Consider the following 23,536-nt stretch of genomic DNA (forward strand, 5'->3'; position numbering starts at 1 on the left):
TCCGGGAGTAGCTTTTGTACATCCCACTGGTCCTGAGCCCATCTGGCTACACGCTAGAAAATGGAGAAAATTAATTACCTGATAATTCGTTTTTCTTAATGTAGACAGATGGTCTCTGCATCCCACCCATGGCTGCCCCAGAAAAGGAGAACCTCGGATAGCAAACCTCGAGACTAAGCAAATACGGGTAAGCCGCAGCCTACCCTTAGTTCAAGACACCCACAGTTTGTCCGGTGTCGGCATTAATTGGTTGAGTGCACTGGCGGTCTCCAGTTTAGAAATTAGTCTAACCAGTTCCAAGTTTTAATCAAGTTTAATCAAGTTATTTAAGCAAAGATATTTCCACAATGGCTTTTTTTAAGAATACTGAGAGCTGAGGTTACTGCAGGGGTATATCTAGTGACGTCAGCTTTGAAATCTGACTCCGTCTCCCATCTGCTAGCAGAAGAGCACAATACCCCACTGGTCCTGAGTCCATCTGTCTACACTACGGAAAACGAATTATCAGGTAAGTACTTTCTCCAATTGGTCGCCCTTTCTGTCTGGATTAAACACTTCCGGCTTCTTCTGGGACCTTCAATTCAATCTTGACATTAGGGTGTTAATTTTAGTCCTAGGACATACTTCCTATATTGGGGATAATTGTTCTGTAAAATAGTTCCTTCAGGCTGAAAAGTTTATACTAATCTAACATTATACAGCTCTTCTCCAGGAGCTTCAGAGGGGTATGATTTTCAAGATAATCATCGAAGGCAAATTAACTTGGTTCTTGGGTCCTGATGTGTGCAGATGTGGTAAAGATTAACCGAAATATCCTGAACGCCAAATCTGTTGTTCAGGCAATGAGGATTGAATGTGTACACATTTGCATTTTGTTTTTGAGAATTTTATTATAAATCCTGCTACAATATGAAACTAATGAAATGGAAATAGGGGCCATGGGCTATATCTGGCCTGAAGCCAACTTTACCCAGCCAATGGCCCCAGGCAAGGGACTGGATTACGTGAGGTCCATGGCAACAAGAGGTTGCATCTGGTATTTGGCAGCAGAAGGAGGCACGAGAGGACATTCGTCCTCTGCCACCCACTCTGGTACATACTGCCCATACTATTACCTTGTTGCATGTGCAAAAAAAGAAAATTGGTTCTTACCTGATTACTGAGGAAGTCCGCTTGTATATTGTCCTTCCCGGCGACGTGGGAAGCTGCTAGCATCGCAAAATTTTGCTCCGCCCAAGCCACGAGTAGCTCCGCCTCGTTGGCTACAGCTCGACTTCTGGTTCCTCCTTGACAGTTGATATAAGCCACCATCGTCGCATTGTCAGAGAGGACCCGAACCGCCTGATGACGTAACTGTGGAAGGAAGTGTTTCGAGCCCAAGCGAACCACTCTGGTCTCCAGGCAATTGATCGACCATCCGGACTCCTCAGGGGACCACCTGCCCTGTACTGAAAGATACTGGCAGACAGCTCCCCAGCCGGAGAGGCTGGCATCCGTAGTCTGTCCAGCTCGGGGACTTCCACATCCACTCCTTGAGATATTGTGCTACCCTGGCCGCGGGAGGTTCTGCTTTACTTATTACCCCCTTGGTCTCTGGTAGGCAAGGTATTCTGCATCGGATAGAGAGACAAACCAGGCGAAAGTGGTGTTGGTAGCCCCGGAGTGGCCACATTGGCCATGGTTTGCGGATCTGGTCAACTTGGCAGTGGATGGGCCGTTACGCTTCAGTCATCTATCAGGCCTCCTTCGGCAGGGCCCCATTTTTTCAGACCAGGTCACTCACTCTTGTCTAGCAGCTTGGCTTTTGAGATGCGGCATTTGATATCCAGAGACTGTCATTGCTATTCTTCTTCAGGCTAGACGAACATCTACTTCATTGTTATATGTTATTAATATTAATCCCAATAAAAAAATCACTAGAAGAAACATACAAATTAACAGCCACTTATCTAAGCAGTATAAAGGAAATACTAACCAACTTAAAACTCATCCTCAACTTCGACAAGACTGAAATATCATATTAGACAAAACAACTCTCCTCAACTACCACCACTCAACCTAATGAACCAAATACGGTTATATCTCTGGTCAATCATGCTCGCAATCTTGGAGTAACTAATTAACAAGGAACTTTCTTTCAAAAACCATATCCACAACAAAATCAAAGACGGATATAATAAAACTATTTTCACTCCATTTAAAACCTTTCCTTTCCACCAACTTCAGATCAGTCCTTCAATTACTCATTTTCTCTAACATAGATTACTGTAACTCACGCCTTTTCAACTTACCTCTAAACACTATCCACCCACTCCAAATCCTACAAAACACAGCTGCAAGAATCCTCACTGGATTCTAAAAACATGACCATATCACTACACTGGCTACCAATAAAATTCAGGATTGAATACAAAATACTACCCATTCTACATAAAATTATATATGAGAACCATGAAAACTGGCTAAGCTCCTCCATAATACTACATACCCCAAACAGAAACCTCAGATCAGCAAATAAAGGACTCCTAAAGTCCACCACCTAATCGTTCCAAACAAATCACCTCAACCCAAAAGAGAAAAAAATCTTCCTAGATAGCCCAAAACTCTGGAATTCCCTCCCAACCAAACTCAGAACTCAAGAAAACCTAAAACCTTCAAAAAAGATCTAAGACATGGATGTTCACCAAAGCATACCAACCCCCCTCCAATCTAAACTGAACAAAAATGAAACACACAACAGTGTATTATAACAAAGAATTGAAACGTAAAAATGAATTAACTTCTATTTGATATCCCTATCTTAACAAGTTTTTGAACTTTTTTGAAACCCTTGTTATCCTCCTTAACCTTGTACCCTTTGTATTTTTGTAAACCGTTATGATGGCAAAACCGAATGACTGTATGTAAAACTCGATAAATAAATAAATGTGAGGGTCTGGAAGGTTTTTGAGTCCAGAAGGGTTCTAGACTGTTCTGACAGGACTCAGGAAAGGAAAGTACCAGGTAGGCCTAATTGTCTCCTTCCTCTTTGTCCAGCTAGAACCAGTCTAGCTGCCTGGGTTCACCAAGCTATCCTTAAGACTGGGTGGCATACTGCCAGCCTTCTCCGTATCATAAAATACATTTAAATGTAAAAAGTACAGTAATGTATTTCTCTTCTAGTTGTATTTTATGATATAATTGACCAAAGAAGTGTTTAAGGTTTACCCGGGTGTTTATAGCCCTCTCAGTATGGCAGAGTGAAAAGCAAACATCCCTCTGGCCCGAACATCGAGATGGTAATACTTTTGTGAAAAGAAGGCAAGGTTGCCAAGTAGCTGCCTTGCGATTTCTATTGGAATACCAATGAGATTCTGCCCATGATCAGTCCTCTGCCTTGGTCCAGTGCATCCAAATACCTTTGGGAACTGGTAAACCATAAGCAATATACTCTGAGCTGATCAATGCCTTAATCCAATGAGCTATTGAAAATTGAGGTTGCCTCATCCTTGGCCATTGAAAAAGATGAATAAATAGTTTGACTTTCTAAAGGGTTTAGTAACCATCAACTATCATAGGAAGACCTGTGATGGAAGGGAGGAAAACCATCTGATTGAAATGGAATTGCAATATTTCTTTGGGTAGAAAGGATGGAACCGTATGGATCAACACTGCCTCTTCTGGAAACTTCAAAAAAGGTTCCCTATAGGAAATGGCTAGCAATTCAGAAATTCCTTTTGCCAAGTAAATTGCTACTGCGAAGACTATTTTAAGTCAGATCCTTTATCTGAGAGGCTTAAATGGAGGATCTTAGGACCAAATTCAGGTCTCGGAAGGGTTCAGTTTCTTGCAGAGCAGCTAAGAGGTTATGCGTGCCTGTGTGTTTGGAAAGCACATAGTCCCTATGCTGTCTGTCTATCTGCACAAAGATTTGTTGCAGAGGCAGTATTGGAAGGCATAAGGGTATAACGCATGGCTACAAGCTCCAGGAAGTTCATGTGAAACTGTGCTTGGAATGGAGAAGACGCATATTGGGTTGAGAAGCTTTTAGGTCAAACTTTACAACCCTGAGGAAATGCGAGCATGAGCAGAATCAGACTAGGTTTTGGTTCTAGATCTGCAATATGGATGAGGGATGAAAGCGGTTGAACAGCTTAGACCCACTGATAATGGAATTTCACTGAATCTAACTCAAAGCAATTTTCTATGAGGAAAGTGCATAGTGAAAAATCCCCATGGCCCGACAATGAAGAATTGAGGGGCTGAGGTTATGGAAAATGCACGCAGGGAAATGTAAGAATTTATTAGAGTGTCTGCGCATATGCTGGACAGGAAGGTCATTATGACTCTGGTGTCCAGAAGTGTTGTATAAGGGTTTTATGGCAGTAACAGTAATCCCAGTTAGTAAATGTATAGTGAGTCATGAAGAAGTCAGAGCTCCTTGCGTGGACTGACTGTGGTTATGCAGCTGTCCATGCAAGGAAAAGCGTGAATGATGTTGCACTCCGCAGAGAAACAGCAGTCACCGATAGTGATTCAATGAATATATCCCAGTTGCCGAAGCAGGTGCAACTGACAGAGCTTGAGATTGTAATATTGTTGACTCACCATGAAGTACATAGAAAAATTAGAGGTAATGTACTTACTGCGATATGGAAGCATGGTAACGAGAGATACCATTTTACCTGTGCCTTCTGAAGAAAGTTGGTATTTCTGAGGTCCAAGATGGGCAGACAGTAACTACTTTCTGTTGAAAGAAAGAATAGTGTAATTAAATCTCCCCAAACCCCCCCCCCCCCCCCCTGCGCTTTGTAGCATCTGGGGGAGTGTACCGGGAACTTTGGTACAAGGTGGGGAGGCCGCTCTGATATCCGGCCAGTTGAGAGATCTGGATATCATGTAACCTCCCACGGGAGCATGAGCGGTAAAGTCTTACCCGCATTTCTGTGTGCCGTACAAGGAGACATCGAGACCTGTCGTCCGGCTTCGAGGTGGACTTGCACTTGAGGCAGTATTTGCTGGATCTCGTGTTTAGCAGATCAGCGAATGCACCTGGAACTTTGGTTCTGAAGCAGAAACCAGAAGCTAGAGCATTAATCAGTACGGAGCCTCATTGCTGAAAAACAGCTCAATACTGTAAAGTGCGACTGGAGATTCCCCGTCTGTAACTCGCTGTGGGCGCACAATTCGGACGCGTAAGGTGATCCTGCGATACAGTCTCCAGTTTCACGCGTCCTTAGCGCTTCTTGAAACCGACGCGTAACCCTTTCCTCACCCGGCATGTATATGATATGTTAATGAACGAATTAGCTATTTAATGAACGAATTAGCTATTTCCTCCAATACTGTGACGCGCACTCCGATTATCTCCTTTCTAACCTGCTATTTTGCCGCATCCTTAACCTGTTAGTTTACCGCCTACCCTCTACCTGGCGTTAGTGTGGTGTTTGAACAGCTACGTACCGGACTGCACCATGGACGACCTGCTTGTTTTGCTCTGGCGCTATTTATCATTCGGTGGAGACGAAGATATGCTCGACTGAGCCGGCGGGCGCGCGTTTATCCAGGCGGCGGCGGTGGGAGCCGGCGGGCGCGCGTTCATCCGGCGGGCTGTCATCGAGGCGGGCGGGTGGGCGCGCGTTCATCCAGGCGGCGGTGGGAGCCGGCGGGCACGTGTTTATCCAGGCGGCGGCGGTGGGAGCTGGCGGGCGCGCATTTGTCCAGGCGGTCGGCGGTGGGAGCCGGTGGGCACGCGTTCGTCCAGGTGGCGGGAGCCGGCGGGCGGGCGTGTGTTCATCCAGGCTGCGGCGGCGGGAGCCGGCGGGCAGGCGTGCATGCATTCATCCAGGTGGAGGGAGCCGGCGGCGAAAGCGGCCTCCAGCAACCCCCGCCGGCAGTGAATGAATGCACGCCTGTGTACGCCCGTACAATTTTGGCGCTCAAGGCAGGGCATTAGAGAACGCCGACGTCACGTGCCATGACGTCAAACGTCGTGACGTCACGCCTTGAGCACCGAAATTGCACAGGCGTACACAGGCGTGCATTCATTCACTGCCAGCGGGGGTTGCTGGAGGCCGCTTTCGCCGCCGGCTCCCTCGGCCTGGATGAACGCACGCCCGCCGGCTCCCGCCGCCGCCGCAGCCTGGATGAATGCACACCGGCTCCCGCCGCCACCGCCTGGATGAACGCGCGCCCACCCGCCCGCCGGCTTCCGCCTCGATGACAGCCCGCCGGCTTCCGCCTCGATGACAGTCCGCCGGCTCCCGCCTCGATGAACTCACTCCCGCCTCGAACGTGCGCCCGCCGGCTCCCGCCAGTAAATTTACTTTTTTTACACTTTTGTTTTAATTTTCGCCTGTGCCTTGCTTCGGGAGGGGGGGAACCATCCACCTCCCTGGTACCTGTCATTTCAAATGTCATTTGAAATGACAGGTACCAGCGCCTCCAGGATACTGTATAGGCGCTGTATTAAGCACCTATACAGTAAAATGGGTTGTGCGGGCCTAACCCTTCGCCTAACGCTTCGCAGACGCGGCTTGCATTTGCAAGCAATTTAAATAGAGTATCGAGCGGTATGTGAGCAGGACTGTGCGTGCGGGGTACTTACCATCTGACATGGATCGCCAAAGGATAAGCCGGTGATGATTGCTGGCTCCGTGGATTTCAGGAGTCATCGAGGGAGTAGACGCCCGTCTCAACTCTAATGCCTGGTATGGTGGCGCAGGTATAGAGGAGACAGGCAGAGTGTGGCTGGTGCTACCACGGTAGTATTTTGTGGAGGGCCACAATCCCACACTGATGTCGGTGGGGCACGCCTCGGGAACAGGGGAGCTGATTAACAGCTCGTGAACCCGTCCCTCGTCGCAGCGGCTCGATGTCTCGTGACGCCAGTGCAGAATTCTTCGGAACTTGTTCTGGTGTTTCTGGAGCACCAAGGACTGCCAATATTGTGTGGAACAGTGTTGATGGCATAGGTGATGTTGCTCGGCCCGAGCATTGTCCAGCATCAAGAAGGATAGCACCGATGTGCTGGATGGCGTCTGTGGAGGACGGTCACCATGTCGGTGACTATGCATGCCACAGTGCTCGGCCCGATCTTTCCCCAGCGCCGAGATGGATGCCCTCGCTGTCTTGGATGGTGACTGATGACGAACTGTCAGCATGCCTGCACTGCTCCTGGCACTATGTAGTGTCGTAGGCTAATACGGGGCTTTAATAAGAACCCAAAGCATGGAGCACTGTGTTTAGGCGAGGGCATTACGTGGCGGTGCTATGTCGGTATTGACGGTGTCTATTAAGGCCGAAGCGGCCTCGAGGGTGTCGTCAAAAATATATGAAAAAACGTCGATGGCTCGGCCAGAGCAATGATGATAGTGACGGAAGCACTGACGGCATTGGCGTAGGTATCTATGGGAACGATGTGGCATTGAATAATCAAAAAAACATCATTGGCATCGTAAAAATGATACCGGCATCAACCGAGTTGATGACCGCATCGATAGGAACATCGAAGACACCGATGGAAACGACATGGGCATAGAGGGGATTGATGTATGGAGGCGGGCGCCGACTGCATCGGTGGCATGGCCACGGGTGTCAACGGTATCTATTTGGATCGACTCGGGCACCAATGGCGTCCATGGCATCGATGAAATCGACGTTGCCATCGATGGAATGGACCCGGGCATGGATGGCACAGACGAGACAAGGTGTATGTCGATGGCATCCATCCGGGCAATGATGGCACCAATGAAATCCAAGGAAAAATCAGTGCCATGGATGGCACTGATAGAAATGATGCAGGGACCGATGGCATCAGTGTACCGCGGGGGGTGTGGGGTACCGATGGCATCTAAGAATCCAGGACGGTCTGAAGGGGGTACCAACGGTAGCAATGGGGGGCATCGACTGCACGAGGGTACCGAGGAAATCGAAGGACCTGAATCGACGGGCCCTGGCGGCAATGGAAACCATGGAAGTCCCTGTCCCACTAGCGCTAATAACGAGGCAGTGTCACAGAGGGACGCTCGCAGGCTATGTGTGGCTAACTGAAAACATAGGGAGAGGGAAGGCCACAGTCTGTTGGCAGGCCAGGGAGGTGACAGGAACAGACCGAAAAAAACAGGGCATAGTACTCGCCGAGCGTCGAATAAACATACGCGAAGGGAGACCCATGCAGGGAAAAGTGTTTGTAAAGTAAAAGTTTTAAAGTAAAAGTTTGTGTTTCTGTGAGGAAAAAGTGTTTAGAATTTCTCACAGAGCTCCTAACCGTTATGCTTACTGCAAAGCGGAAAAAAGAAGACTGAGGGAGACACCTGTGGCTCACAGGGATAATTTGCAGGCTGAGCATACTCAGTGTGCCAGTGTCAGTCAAAGCTTTGTAGAAACTGTGACAGAAATGTTTTCCGTACAGGGCTCCATCCTGTGATGTCACCCATATGTGAGAACTACCATCCTGCTTGTCCTGTGAGAACACCAAATACTAATAACTTATTATACAATTATGAAAAGCATCAAATTAAAAGGGCATCCTCAATTAGAGACTTAGGGATATACCTTGACCAAGAACTAAACTTTAAAACACACATTGCGAATAAAACGAAAGAAGGATACCATGTTACTAATATATCCTTAAAAGTAAAGGAAGGATACGCTAAACTCATGGTCCTCAGAAGACTTAAACCACTCCTAACAACTGCTAACTTTCGACCAGTACTACAAGCGTTGATATTTACAAGCACTGATTATTGTAATGCACTTCTACTAGGTCTACCATACACATCACTAAGACCACTGCAGGTTTTGCAAAACACAGCTGCAAGAGTTTTACCTGGCAAAAAAAGGAGAACACATCACAAAACACTGGCTGAACTACACTGGCTTCCCATTGAACAAAGAATACAATACAAAACACTGTGCACCATACATAAGTTAATACATAACAAAAACGCAGACTGGTTAAATACAGCCCTTCGTGTACACGTCCCTAACAGAAACCTAAGGTCAGCAAACAAAGCACTCCTGACTATTCCATCAGTCAAAACAGCAAGACTAACACAAGTAAGAGAGAGAGTGCTATCATTGGCAGGACCCATACTATGAAACTCCATGCCCTTGGATTTAAGATTACAAAGAGACAGCAAAACCTTAAGAAAAAGTTTAAAAACCTGGCTCTTTAAACAAGCTTTTCAAAAAGAGAAGGGAGAATAGAAGCCAGGGATGGGCAAAGCACGAACAATTAAACACCCACACACACTGCAGAATTCATTAAGTGTGTAGTTTTTAATAGACAGTGTGTAGTTTGTTGTTTTTCAATAGATAGTGTGTAGTTTTTCAATAGTTAGTGTGTGGTTTTTAATAGCGCATCATCACCAAAGGACAAGTTACAACTATAAAGTTAGTTCTGTATGCGAAACTGAGATAGAAAGACATGGACATGATTCATCACATATAACAATTAACATTATTCACAAACTATGTTACCGAATCTTATGGCACCTATGTAAACGGATAAATTGTAGTATCATCACTTTTTATGTGCTTTAATGTAAACCGTTGTGACTGTCCCCACCAAACGACGGTATAGAAAAAGATTTAAAATAAATAAATAAAATATTGAGAAGACTAAAACCATTACTAAAACCAAAGGATTTCAGAACTGTCCTTCAGGCCTTGATCTTTCAATCCATAGATTACTGTAACTCCCTACTCCTAAGTTTACCCTATACAACACTCAGACCATTACAAATCAAAGAGAAAGGAACACATTACGACAATTTTGCAAGAACTCCATTGGCTGCCAATTGGAACAGTGAATACAGTTTAAAACCTTATGTATCCTCCATAGAGCGGTACATGGTGAAAACTTGGAAAGGCTGAACGCTGCAATAAGGGTACATACACCCCAGAGAGATCTAAGATCCGCCAATAAAGGCTTACTGTCCATTCCATGATGATCTCAGCAAAACTAACACCAGTAAGGGAAAGAGCCCTATCACTTGCTGCTCCAAAAATCTGGAATAACCTACAGCTGACGTTCGGCTAGAACCAAATAGAATGGCATTTAGAAAAAAAGTCAAAACATGGCTTTTTCAGCAAGCGTTTAATGATGGTGACAGTAATTTGTGAAGTAAAAAAAATCACAAAAAAAGAAAAGAATTAAAGGCTGAGGTGAAACAAAGTTGAGTTAATCACAGTGTTGAATGTTGTCTAGATGTCTCACTGTTAGGCCATTATTATGAAAATTGTAATGAAGCTTTTAACGTTTTAGAATTGTCATTATATTATTTGTAATTTTGAGTTTAAGTATAAATGTTTTTATGTAATTTTGTAAACCAATATGATGGTTCCCACCAAATACCGGTATAGAAATTTTAATAAATAATAAATAAATAAATACTAAAGAGTGACAAATCCACCCCAGAATCTTGAAAGAGCTCAAAATGAAATTGCAAACCTGTTAGGTCACAGATTACTATCATTTAAAAAAGTCACAATACCTGAAGATGGAGGGTGGCCATTATAAATGCCAATTTTTAAAAAGGGCTCCAGGGGTGATCGAGAAACTCTAGTACCAGGCAAAATGATAGAAGCTATTCTTAAAATCACTGGCCATATAGCCATGGCTTAATGGGGAAGAAAAAAAGGAAAATTGGTTCTTACCTGCTAATTTTCGTTCCTGTAATACCACAGATCAATCCAGACAATCGGGTTTTATTCATCCCTACCAGCAGATGGCGATAGAGAACAAAACTTTGGGCACTACCACATATATGAGAGTGCCACCTGCAGTCCCTCACTATTAATCAATACCCAAGCCAAGATAAGAAAAAATAGAGCGAACAAGGCTCCCAACATGGATACCCCTGACCAACTAGATAACCATGCAGAAAACGCTAAACCTAGAAATTGAACCCAAAAAATGGCAAATCTGCTTTGCAAATAAATACGACCTGTTACATAGATGTCTAATTGGAAATATGTGATGCTGAGGTACACTCAGCATCACATATTTCCAGTTAGACATCTATGTAACAGGTCTTATATAATTCAGGTTGAGATTACATGTTATATTATTAAGGGTTTCATATTTTACAAGTTGCAAATAAATACAGCAGTAGACCAAGCAGTCTTTCGGCAGAGATCCTCAGGGCGGGCCTCTGAACTGATCTGTGGTATTACAGGAACGAAAATTAGCAGGTAAGAACCAATTTTTATTTCCTGAACATACCCAGATCAGTCCAGAAAGCAGAATGTATCAAAGCCCTCTTACACTGGGCGGGAACCCAAAAGACCCGCTCTAAGAACACTCTCTCCAAAAGGGGGCCGCCTCCGGGGTCCGCACATCCAAACAGTAATGCTTGGTAAAAACGGCTCTACAGATCTCTTGGGAAGACACCAGCTGACACTCAGCCCAGGATGGCGCCTGAGCTAGAGTCGAATGTTCTCTAAGACCCACTAGAACCGCTCTTCCTTTTGATACATAAGATACAGAGATTGTCTCTTTCAACCAACGAGACAAAGAAGCCTTAGACGCCTTTTCACCCTTTTTTTGCTCCCCCGAACAGGATGAACAAATAAGAACAAAAAGCATTAGTGACTTTCAAGGAACGTAATACCATCATCACATCCAAAAGGTGAAGTTCTCGTCCCATCGAGGGATCCCAAGCCCAATACGGAAACCCGGGAAACTCCACTGATTGGTTTACATGAAAAACAGACACCATCTTAAGAACATAAGAAATTGCCATGCTGGGTCAGACCAAGGGTCCATCAAGCCCAGCATCCTGTTTCCAACAGAGGCCAAAACCAGGCCACAAGAACCTGGCAATTACCCAAACACTAAGAAGATCGCATGCTACTGATGCAATTAATGTTTGGTGGTAATTTTGTACGGAGGTTTTTCGGCAAGGGTAACCGATTTGCAGTTATCCTTTCCTTGACCTCCGTCTATTATTAAGTTTCAAAATATTTCTGTAGACGCTCTTTTTAGTGTATTTTTTCAATGAATTTTTCTTAAAATCCCTTCTCCCCTGCTGCTTTTCCGACCCACTATAATTTTTATTTCATACTTAACAAGGTCATCGCCTTTATTGGTGTCTCATGGGTACGGAGCTGCATGTCCGACACGGGCCATGTTTCGGCATTATGTGCCTGCTTCAGGGACTATGGGAGAGTGTGCTGTGTCCTGAACGGGGTTCACAGCATACAGTAGACCTTCAATATATAAAAATGTTAATTTTGAACAAAAACTCTATTTCACATCCATTACTAGCTTTTAAATTTTTACCCACCTTTTCATTAAAAACTTACTTTTGGAAATTTCTTCTGTCTTACGTGCGACGCCTTCTGTGTTTGCACGGGCGTCTGGTCTATTCTGGCTGCTTTTATAAGCCTGCCTAGGGAGTCTACCTCCTGCTCTCAGCCAGATCGAGGCTATCTCAGGTGTGTACTATGAAACTGATTGGGTTTTTTATTAGCTTGTATATACGATCCAGAACACTGTGTATGACTAATATTGATCGATAATTATCCTTACAAAATATTCCTGCATGCAACCATACCAAATCGTGTTGTTTAGTGCTGTTCTTCTTAATTTTATATTCTCGGCATAAGCGGACCTGATGGTGAACCGCATCTAATTAGCAACGTGTTACCTACTCGTGTCGGGCGGACTTGGTAGGTAACACGTTGCTAATTAGATGCGGTTCACCATCAGGTCCGCTTATGCCGAGAATATAAGTATGAAATAAAAATTATAGTGGGTCGGAAAAGCAGCAGGGGAGAAGGGATTTTAAGAAAAATTCATTGAAAAAATACACTAAAAAGAGCGTCTACAGAAATATTTTGAAACTTAATAAAAGAATAATAGACGGAGGTCAAGGAAAGGATAACTGCAAATCGGTTACCCTTGCCGAAAAACCTCCGTACAAAATTACCACCAAACAAGGATTCCCTTGTATGTGTAAGTTGGTGTATTGCTAAAAAGGGAAAGAGGTTGGTTGGTGACTGATGCAATTAATAGCAGTGGCTATTCCCTAAGTAAAATATCTTAGGAAGAAACGAAGGTACCGTACGCAAGGACACCGTATCGGACGATATACGGAGAAACGGATCACGGCACGAAAGCGCCTGCAATTCCGAAATCCTTCTAGCCGAACAGATAGCTACCAAAAAGACCGACTTCAGATACCCGATTCAGAGGCTCGAACGGCTCCTCGCAAAGGACCCGTAGCACGAAATTAAGATTCCATTCCGGACAAATGTGATGCAGAGGTGGTCGGAGATGTTTGACTCCTCGTAGAAAACGCACCACATCCGGATGGGATGCCAAGGCCTGCCCCTGGACTTTCTCTCTGAGACAACCCAAAGCAGAAACCTGGACCCGAAGGGAAGTATGGGCTAATCCTTTGGATAAACCCACCTGCAAAAAAGACAAAATATGGGACACAGACACCTGAAGACTGTCCAATCCCTGTTGTCCACACCAGGTCGCAACACTTTCCATACCCTGGAATAGGCTAAAGAGGTAGCAGGGCGTCTCGCTTGGAGCAGCATGGTAATTACTGGTTCCGAATATCCCATCACGCGGAATCGCCTCATCTCAAAAGCCAGGCCGCGAGACAAAAGCAATCCTCCCAATCAGAAAATATAGGACCCTGACGCAGGAGATCCGGTAAATGGGTCAGGCGTAGCTGTCCGTCCACTGCCAGCCGCACCAGATCCGTGAAGCACGGATGGTGAGGCTATTCTGGAGCCACCAGAAACACTGACCCCGCGTGGCCCTCTATACGTCTGAGAACCTTTACTATCAGAGGCCACAGAGGAAAGACATACAGGAGGACTCCAGTCGGCCACAGACATTCGAGGGCATCGATCCTCACCGCCCCAGACTCCCTCCGGAGGCTGAAGAACCTTTGCGTCTTGGTATTGAGACTCTTTGCCATGTGATCGAACTGTAGGGTTCCCCACCGTTTGCAGAGAAGCTCCCAAGGCCCTCTGAGAGAATTCTCACTCCCCCCGGATCCAACTGCTGCCGGCTGAGGTAATACACCTGGACGTTGCCGACTCCTGCGACATGGGAGGCGGCGATTCCTTTGAGATGAAGCTCTGCCCACTCAAACAGCAGCTGAGCATCCTTCGCTACCATGGAACTCTTGGTTCCCCCTGGCGGTTGATGTAAGCCACCATGGTCGAATTGTCCAAGAAAACTCGCACCAGGCGATTGATGGACCGTGTCTGTTCTGACATCGACTAAAGGCCCCAAGCAGATCTGCCCAGACAAACTTGTCCCCAGCCCCGAAGACTTGCATCCGTGGTGACCACCACCCACTCCGGGACCTCGAGAGGCATCCCCTTCTCCAGATTGTTTTGCATCATCCACCAGCCAGACTGGCCCTGGCCGACTCCATCAGAGCCAGGGGCAGGAAATATCATTGCGATAGAGGATCCCAACGGGACAACAAGGCTCTCTGCAGAGGCCTCAAATGGGCAAACGCCCAGGGCACCAGTTCCAATGTGGACGCCATCGAGCCCAGGACCTGTAAGTAATCCCAGATCTTCGGCACCTGTAGACGAAGTCGACGCCTATCTGCCCCTGAATTTTGTTCACCCTGTTGTCTGTAAGAAACACTCTACTCCGCTGGGTGTTGAAACGGGCACCTAAGTATTCGAGGGAATGGGAGGGGCCCAGATGGCTCTTCTGCACATTGATAACCCAGCCTAGAGATTCCAGGAGCGACCGAACTCGGTCCACGGACCGCACACATTCCTCTAGTGACTTCGCCTGTATCAGCCAATCGTCCAAGTACGGGTGCACCAGCAATCACTCTGGTTGCAGCGCTGCCGCCACTACCACTATCACCTTTGTAAAGGTCCGCGGGGTGGTGGCCAGCCCAAAAGACAGCGTTTGAAACTGATACTGCTGTCCCAGAACCATGAATCTTCTTGTGCTCCTGACGGATGTGATATGCAGATAAGCCTCGGTGAGATCCAGAGAAGCCAAAAAACTCTCCTCCCTGTACCGCAGCAATTATGGTGTGCAATGTCTTCATCCGAAAACGTGGTACTTTCAAACTCTGGTTGACTTTCTTCAGGTCTAGGATAGGTTGGAACGTGCCTTCCTTCTTGGGCACCACAAAATAGATGAAATATTTGCCTTGTCCCTGTTCGGACACTGGCACCGGTACAACCACCTCCAGACTTAACCGCTGAAGCGTTTTCTGGACCGCTGCCCGCTTGCTTAGGGAAAGACAACGCGACTCCAGAAAGACCAGTCATACAAGGCATCCGTGCCATAGGCAACCTCTGCCTCCAGGTGGGCCACCTGGACTGGGGAAAAAGGCCCGGAGGCCGATTGTTCCTGCGGCTTCTGGATCCAACGCAAACAGGCCGCTGTATCAGACTTGCAAACAGGCCCGCTGTATCAGACTCGCAGGCCGAGCGCCAGGACCTCAAAAGCTCGCTTGAGATGCACTTCCAACTTCCAATTCTGAACATCCTTCAGAGCGGAAGCTCCAGCCACCGGAATAGTAGTGGTCTTAGTGACTGCTGAAAACTGCCGCATCCACCTTCGGGACCTTGAGAACGTCCTGATGGTACTTGCAGACCTGAGTCGGGGGAATCCCATTCTCGGTTGATCAATTTCTGGATTTTCATCGGAATTGGGAAAGCACTGGGGGTCTCCATAGGCCATCCAGAACCAGATTAACCCCTTCAGCATCTGAATCCTCCAGGGTGAGCTTAATCCCCAGCTCCTCCAACACTTGAGGTATAAGCGGGCAAAGCTCCTCTCGAAAAGCCGGATCACCCGCTGATCACCTTCAGCCGAGGTCCCCTGTTCAGTTTTAGAGTCCTCTGGGTCCAGAAGGTGACCCCCAATTGGGTCCCCATCCTGATTGGCCTAAGGAGACTTCATCCTCCTTAGACTCGTCCAAATTTTCCGATTCCAATCGCGCTAACCGTCCCTCATGAGGCAGAGTTCACAGGCCCATGGAACTTTTAGGGGGACCTTCCCCCACTTTACCAAACCCATCGGGCCTTCTGTGACACCGCACTTACCTGCCTGCCTAGCCAGGAAGGCCTCATGCAGTAAAAGTACGAATTCGGGCAAAAACCCCCGGGACCCCCGAAGAGTGCTTGGAACTGCTAGGGCCCGAGACATCCAGACCATTTTCCCCAGGTCAAACCATGGGAGACAGGAGCAGCGGGGACCCCCCTGGACCCTCAGGGAGAAGCCCCCCTATCCAGCTCCGCTTCTGCAGCCATAGCCACTCCCTTCTGTGATCCCAGCGCCGGGGTCTGCGAATGCCTCCACAGCTTTGCTTGCCTTTCAGACCCCTCTCCCCCTCCAGCACACTCCGTGCAGAGGTCATTCACGATGGGCTACCACAGGCCCTACAGGTCTCTCTGAGCTGCTTGTCTGTCATAACAAGCCCCAAGAAATAAAGCAAGGCAAAATAAAAATCCAAACAGTCAATCCTATGCTTGCCGTACTTCCACACGGTCCGGATCGCAAGGGGGAGAGGGACGCACCACGCGGCAGCTGTCAAACCCTAAAGAGGGCGCACAGCCCCAAGAATTTCCTGCCGGCAAAGTGAACAGGCTGCTACCGCGACTGAGCTCATTTGGTAGTACAGCCAGCAAAGATTTAAAGGCCCAGACACACAGGAAAGCACAAAAATAAAAGTAAGGGTACTTCCCTGTCCTGGGCAGGCAGGGGGCTTTGGGTCCACTAAGAGAACCAAACCACTGGCTGTCAGTGGTCCCGGGGTTGCGGGCTGAAGCTGGCCAGGGGCATCCAACCCCCCATTCACCCGGCTCAACCCAAGGGACGACCCTTCTGCAGGAGCCTGTCACCTCGGGGAACAATTTTCCTTAAAATATCCAGTCAGTACTGCAGGGTTAGCACCTCTACCATCTGCTGGAGGTAGAGAAATACTGAGGGACTGTAGGTGGCACTCTCGTATGTGGCAGTGCCCAAAGTTTTGTTCTCTACCTCCATCTGCTTGTAGGGATGAATAAAACCCACTTGTTTGGACTGATCTGGGTATGTTCAGGAAACATGAGTTTAGCAAAGGGAAAGCAGAGTTGCTTACCTGTAATAGGTGTTCTCCCAGGACAGCAGGATGAAGTCTTCACATGTGGATGACATCAGACTGAGCCCCTTCACGGAACACTTTTGTCAAAGTTTCTAGAACTTTGGCACACAGAGCATGCCCAGCATGCCATAATCCCTATGGCCACAGGGGTCTCCCTTCAGTCTCGTTTGTAGCAAAAGGTGCGAGTGAAAAATAAATAATAAAACCCAACTCCGCGGGGGTGGCGGGTGGGTTTTGTGAGGACTACATCCTGCTGTCCTGGGAGAACACCTGTTACAGGTAAGCAACTCTGCTTTCTCCCAGGACAAGCAGGATGGAAGACCTCACATGTGGGTGATTAGCAAGCTACAGGCTGACTCATTTAATTTGAACCAACAGCATACAGCTTGTGCAACAGGCACAACTGGTGTACTGTTGGGGGAAAAAATGAGGCAGCCTGAAAATCACGGCAAGTGGATGTGGTAGTTGGGATTATACTGGAAATAAGTTCTTTAAGATGGATTGGCCAAAGGCAGAGTCTTGACTACTTTCCTTGTCCAAGCACTAATGTGCTGCAAATGTGTGACTAGAGCTCCATGTTGCAGCTTTACAGATCTCAATTGGTACTGAACGATAGTGTGCTACTGACGTTGCCATGGCTCTTACTGAGTGTGCCTTCACTCGTCCCTGAAGAGGAAGGCCTGCTTTCTCATAGCAGAATTCGATAGTCTGCTAGCCAGTTGGAGAGAGTTTGTTTGCCCAGTGCAACTCCTGGTTTGTTTTTATTGAAAGAAACAGAGTTGGGTGGATTTCTTATGTACTGCAGTGCGGTCTAGGTAAAATGCAAGTACATGTTTACAGTCCAAGGTGTGTGAAACTCTCACCCTGGTAAGAGTGAAGCCTTGGGAAAAAGGTGGGCAAGACTATAGACTGGTTTAGGTGAAAGTCGGTTACCACCTTGGGAAGGAATTTAGGGTGAGTACGTAAGACCACTCTGTCATGTAGGAATCTTGTATAGGGTGAGTATGTGACAAGTGTTTTGTAACTCACTAACCCTTTGAGCAGATGTAATGGCTATTAGGAAAAGAACTTTCCATGTAAGAAATTTAACATCACAGGAGTGCAAAGGCTCAAACGGGAACGCATGAGTCTTGAAAGTACTATGTTTAGGTCCCATTAAGTAACTGGTGGCCATAGAGGGGGCTTAAGTTGTAGTAGGCCCCTCATAAACCGACTCACAAGGGGTTGTGCTATTATTGGGGTATCCCCTAGTCCCTTGTGGTACACTGAGATGGCACCGAGGTGTACTCTTACTGAGGAAGTCTGGAGACCAGAGTCTGAAAGGTGCCAGAGATAGTCTAATAGGGATGGAGTGGGGCAGGAAAAGGGGTCAATACCTTTTTGAGTGCACCACGTGGTAAATCTATTCCACTTAAAAAGAGAGGATTTTCATGTAGAAGGCTTTCATGAAGCTACAAGCACTTGAGAGACCTTAGTTGAAAGGTTGAGTGGTTGTAGGATCAGGCTTTCAAAATCCAGGCTTTGAGGGATAGGGTCTGAAGGTTCGGGTGGAGTAAAATGCCTTGGTTCTGAGTTATGAATTTGGGGTGCTGTGTCCAGGCGAATTGGTTCTCTGATGGAGAGGTCGAGAAGCATGGGAAACCAAATTTGCCGAGGCCAGTACGGAGCTATGAGTATCACTGATCTTTTGTCCTGTTGTAGCTTCATGAGAATTTTGGCTATCAGTGGTATTGGAGGATACGCATATAGGAGGCCTGTGTTCCAGGGGCGAACAAAGGCGTCCATGGCTAACGTGTTTTGTTGCCTGTGCAGGGAGCAGAATCTGTCTACTTTATGATTCAGGTTTGGATGCAAGAGGTCGTATGGTTGGTTGACCCAGTACTGGAAGATTTTGCTCGCTGCACCGGGATCCAGAGGCCACCATAGGGATTGAAACATCAAGTGAGGTGATCTGCTACTACCTTCCTGTATGCCTGCCAGACAAGTGGCCAGGAGATGCATGGAGTGTGCAAGGGCCCTGGCCCAGATCTGCGCAGCTTCTGGCAGAGGAGGTAGAGCCTGTGCCTCCCTGTTTTGTTCAAGTACCACACTGCAATTTGTGTTGTCTGTCTGTATGAAGAATGTTTTGTGTGAAAGGCAGTCCTGGAACTGCATATAGAGCAATAAGCGTATGGCTTCGAAGCTCTAGGAAATTGATCTGAAACTTTGCTTCGAGTTGTCCAAGTCCCTTGAGTTTGAAGGTTGTTCACATGAGCTCCCCAACCCAAGTTGGATGCATCTGTGGTTAAGGTCACTTGAGAAACTGGTTGCTGGAAGTATAGACCTGTTTGCAAGTTGGCTTTGTTTTGTTCACCAGAGAGGTGACAGATGCAGCTGGTGGGTTACATGGATCTGGGATGAAAGAGGTTGAGTGGCTTGGAGCCACTGAGATTTCAAAGTCCATTGAGTTATTCTCATGGCTAGCCTGGCCATAGGAGTGATGTGGACCGTGGAAGCCATGTGGCCCACCAACGTGAGGAATGGATGGGCTGAGACTGTTTTGGTATGTGCGCAGAGATGTAGCCAACTTGGAGAGTATGTCTGCACGGTCATTAGGCAGGAAGGCCTTTGCGACTGTGATGTCCAAATCTGCTCCGATGAATGTAAGGAGTTGAGATGGATTCAGGTGGGATTTCTGGTAATTGATCAGAAATCCTAGCGAGTGCAGAAGATTTGTAGTGAGCTTTAGAGAGTAGAGAGCTCCCTGCTTGGACCAACTCTTTATTAGCCAGTCATCCAGGTAAGGAAACACGTGTACAGTGTTTCTGCATAGATGTGCGGCAGCCACTGCTAGGCACTTTGTAAACACTCTAGGTGCTGAGGCTAGACCGAATGGCAGAACTCTGTATTGAAAATGATTGTGACCCACTATGAAGCTCAGGTATTTGTGGTGATGTGAAAATATGGCGATGTGTGGGTAGGCATCCTGAAGGTCCAGAGAACAGAGCAAATCTCCTTGTTGTAGTAGGGGAAGCATGCTGCCGAGAGACACCATCCTGAATTTTTCTTTTTGAAGAAATTTGTTGAGGTTGTGGAGGTCTAGGATGGGGCGGAGACCGCCCAATTTTTTTGGAATCAGAAAATAACATTAGAACCCTCTGCTCCTCTGTGCCAGGGGGACAGCTTCTACAGACCTGGTTCGCAGAAAGGTGGAAAGTTCTGACTCTAGAAGCAATGTGTGGTCTTTTCGGGCCCTCATTGGATTGGGTGGAGAGTCTGGGAGGTACTGTGAGAAAGTTTAGACTGTAACCCTGGCCTATGATGGATATTACCCATTGATCTGTTATGAAGCACCAATTGTGTTGGAAGTGGCGCAATCGGCCTCCTATGGGTATTTCTGGTTTTGGGTTCATGGACAAGTGGCCGCTGTTCTCTGGAAACGCATCAAAATCCGGAGGCTGGACCAGCTTGTGGGGCTGGCTGTGCTCTGGGTGCTTTGGGCTGGCGTGTATGTCCCCTCTGAGGGCCTCTGGCTGGTCTCGCGCTAGATGCAGGAGGATAGTATTTGCATGAGCGGTAGAATGGTCTTTGGGGGTCCTTTCTCATGCTTTTGCGAGATGAGGGAGCAAAAGTTGTGACTGTAGACAATTGACGTAGGGTCTCGTGGTAGTCCTTCAACTGAGTCACTGTGTCTTGTATTTTATCGTCAAAGAGGTTATCTCCAGTGCAAGGGAGATCATAAGAACATGCTGGATCAGACCAAGGGTCCATCAAGCCCAGCATTCTGTTTCCAACAGAGGCCATAACCAGGCCACAAGAACCTGGCAATTACCCAAACACTAAGAAGATCCCATGCTACTAATGCAATTAATAGCAGTGGCTATTTCCTAAGTAAAATTGATTAATAGCCATTAATGGACTTCTCCAAGAACGTATCCAAACCTTTTTTGAACCCAGCTACACTAACTGCACTAACCACATCCTCTGGCAACAAATTCCAGAGCTTTATTGTGGCGTTGAGTGAAAAAGAATTTTCCTCCGATTAGTCTTAAATGTGCTACTTGCTAACTTCATGGAATGCCCCCTAGTCCTTCTATTATTCGAAAGTGAAAATAACCGAGTCACATCTACTCGTTCAAGACCTCTCATGATCTTAAAGACCTCTATCGTATCCCCCCTCAGCCGTCTCTTCTCCAAGCTGAACAGCCTTAATCTCTTCAGCCTTTCCTCAAAGGGAAGCTGTTCCATCCCCTTTATCATTTTGGTTGCCCTTTTCTGTACCTTCTCCATCGCAACTATATCTTTTTTGAGATGCGGCGACCAGAATTGTACACAGTATTCAAGGTGTGGTCTCACCATGGAGCGATTATAGAGGCATTATGACATTTTCTGTTCTATTAACCATTCCCTTCCTAATAATTCCTAACATTCTATTTGCTTTTTTGATTGCCGATTTTAAAGTATTATCCACTATGATGCCTAGATCTTTTTCCTGGGTGGTAGCTCCTAATATGGAACCTAACATCGTGTAACTACAGCAACGGTTATTTTTCCCTATATGCAACACCTTGCACTTGTCCACATTAAATTTCATCTGCCATTTGGATGCCCAATCTTCAAGTCTTGCAAGGTCCTCCTGCAATGTATCACAGTCTGCTTGTGATTTAACTACTCTGAATAATTTTGTATCTGCAAATTTGATAACCTCACTCATCTTATTCCTTTACAGATCATTTATATATATATATATTGAAAAACATCGGTCCAAGTACAGATCCCTGAGGCTTTCCACTGAGAAAATTGACCATTTAATCCTACTCTCTGTTTCCTGTCTTTTAACCAGCTTGTAATCCACGAAAGGACATCGCCTCCTATCCCATGACTTTTAGTTTTCGTAGAAGCCTCTCATGAGGGACTTTGTCAAACGCCTTCTGAAAATCCAAATACACTACATCTACTGGTTCACCTTTATCCACATGTTTATTAACCCCTTCAAAAAATGAAGCAGATTTGTTAGGCAAGACTTCCCTTGGGTAAATCCATGTTGACTATGTTCCATTAAATCATGTCTTTCTATATGCTTTACAATTTTGTTCTTGAGAATAGTTTCCACTATTTTTCCCGGCACTGAAGTCAGGCTCACTGGTCTATAGTTACCTGGATCGCCCCTGGAGCCTTTTTTAAATATTGGGGTTACATTGGCCACCCTCCAGTCTTCAGATACAATGGATGATTTTAATGATAGGTTACAAATTTTAACTAATAGATCAGAAATTTCATTTTTTAGTTCCTTCAGAACCCTAGGATGCATACCATCCGGTCCAGGTGATTTGCTACTCTTTAGTTTGTCAATCTGGCCTACTACATCTTCCAGGTTCACAGTGATTTCATTCAGTTCGTCTGACTCATCACCCCTGAAAACCATCTCCGGAACTGGTATCTCCCCAACATCCTCATTTGTAAACACGGAGGCAAAGAATTCATTTAGTCTTTCTGCAATGGCCTTATCAGCAAGCTTGTCTTGGACCTCAGGTCTTAAATCAGAAGCTTTTAGCCAGGCCCATTTTCTAGCACTGATTCCTGTTGCTGACAAATGGGAAGCAGTCTCGAAGGAGTTATATGCCGCTCTTACTTCATGCTTCCCTGCTTCGAGGCCCTTGTGGATGATGGCAGTCAGGCTTTCTTGTTGTTGTTGAGGCAATGAGTCTGTGAAATCTTGGACCTGTTTCCAAAGGTTTCTTTGGTACTGGGTCATATATAGCTAGTAGGAAACTATCTGGGACACCAACATGGAGCCTTGGAAGATTTTTTGACCCAGTCCATCTAAGAACTTCTGGTCCTCACCAGGAGGAGCTGAGGAATGTGGATGTAATCGTTTTGCCTTTTTCTGTGCAGATTCCACCACAACAGATTGATGAGGCAGTTGTGGTTTTTGAAAGCCTGGGACATGTTGAACTAGATATGTTGCATCTGTTTTACTATTTACTGGTGAAACAGTGCCAGGATGCTCCCATAGGTGGTGTAGGAGATCCAACAGGACTTCATGCACTGGAATGGCCATAATTTCCTTGGGGCATCAACAAATTGGAGAACCTCCAAGGTTTTGTGACGCGTGTCCTCCTCCATCACTAGATTGAAGGGGATGGTTTCGGACATTTCCTTGATAAAGTTGGCAAAGGAAAGGTCCTCGGGAGGAGACTGCTGTCTTTCCTCTGGAGGAGAAGGCTCTGAGAGCAAGTCTTCTGATGTAGAGGTATCTGTATCCACAGCCTCCCATGGGTCATAGGGGAGTCCGGAATGCGCCCAAATTTGGGAATGTTGAGATCTGGAAGGAGGGAGAATATCCAACACTCCAGGGCATGTGGGCGATGGAGGGTGTATTTGCATCGAGGGGAATGGTGGACGTTTAGGTCCCGAGAGCCCCAATGGACCTGGAAGTGGTTCCAGCATCGATGGAGTTGGAGTCGGATTGGAAGCAG

The sequence above is a fragment of the Rhinatrema bivittatum genome, chromosome 10 (assembly GCF_901001135.1).
Source record: "Rhinatrema bivittatum chromosome 10, aRhiBiv1.1, whole genome shotgun sequence".
NCBI classification, from domain to species: domain Eukaryota; kingdom Metazoa; phylum Chordata; class Amphibia; order Gymnophiona; family Rhinatrematidae; genus Rhinatrema; species Rhinatrema bivittatum.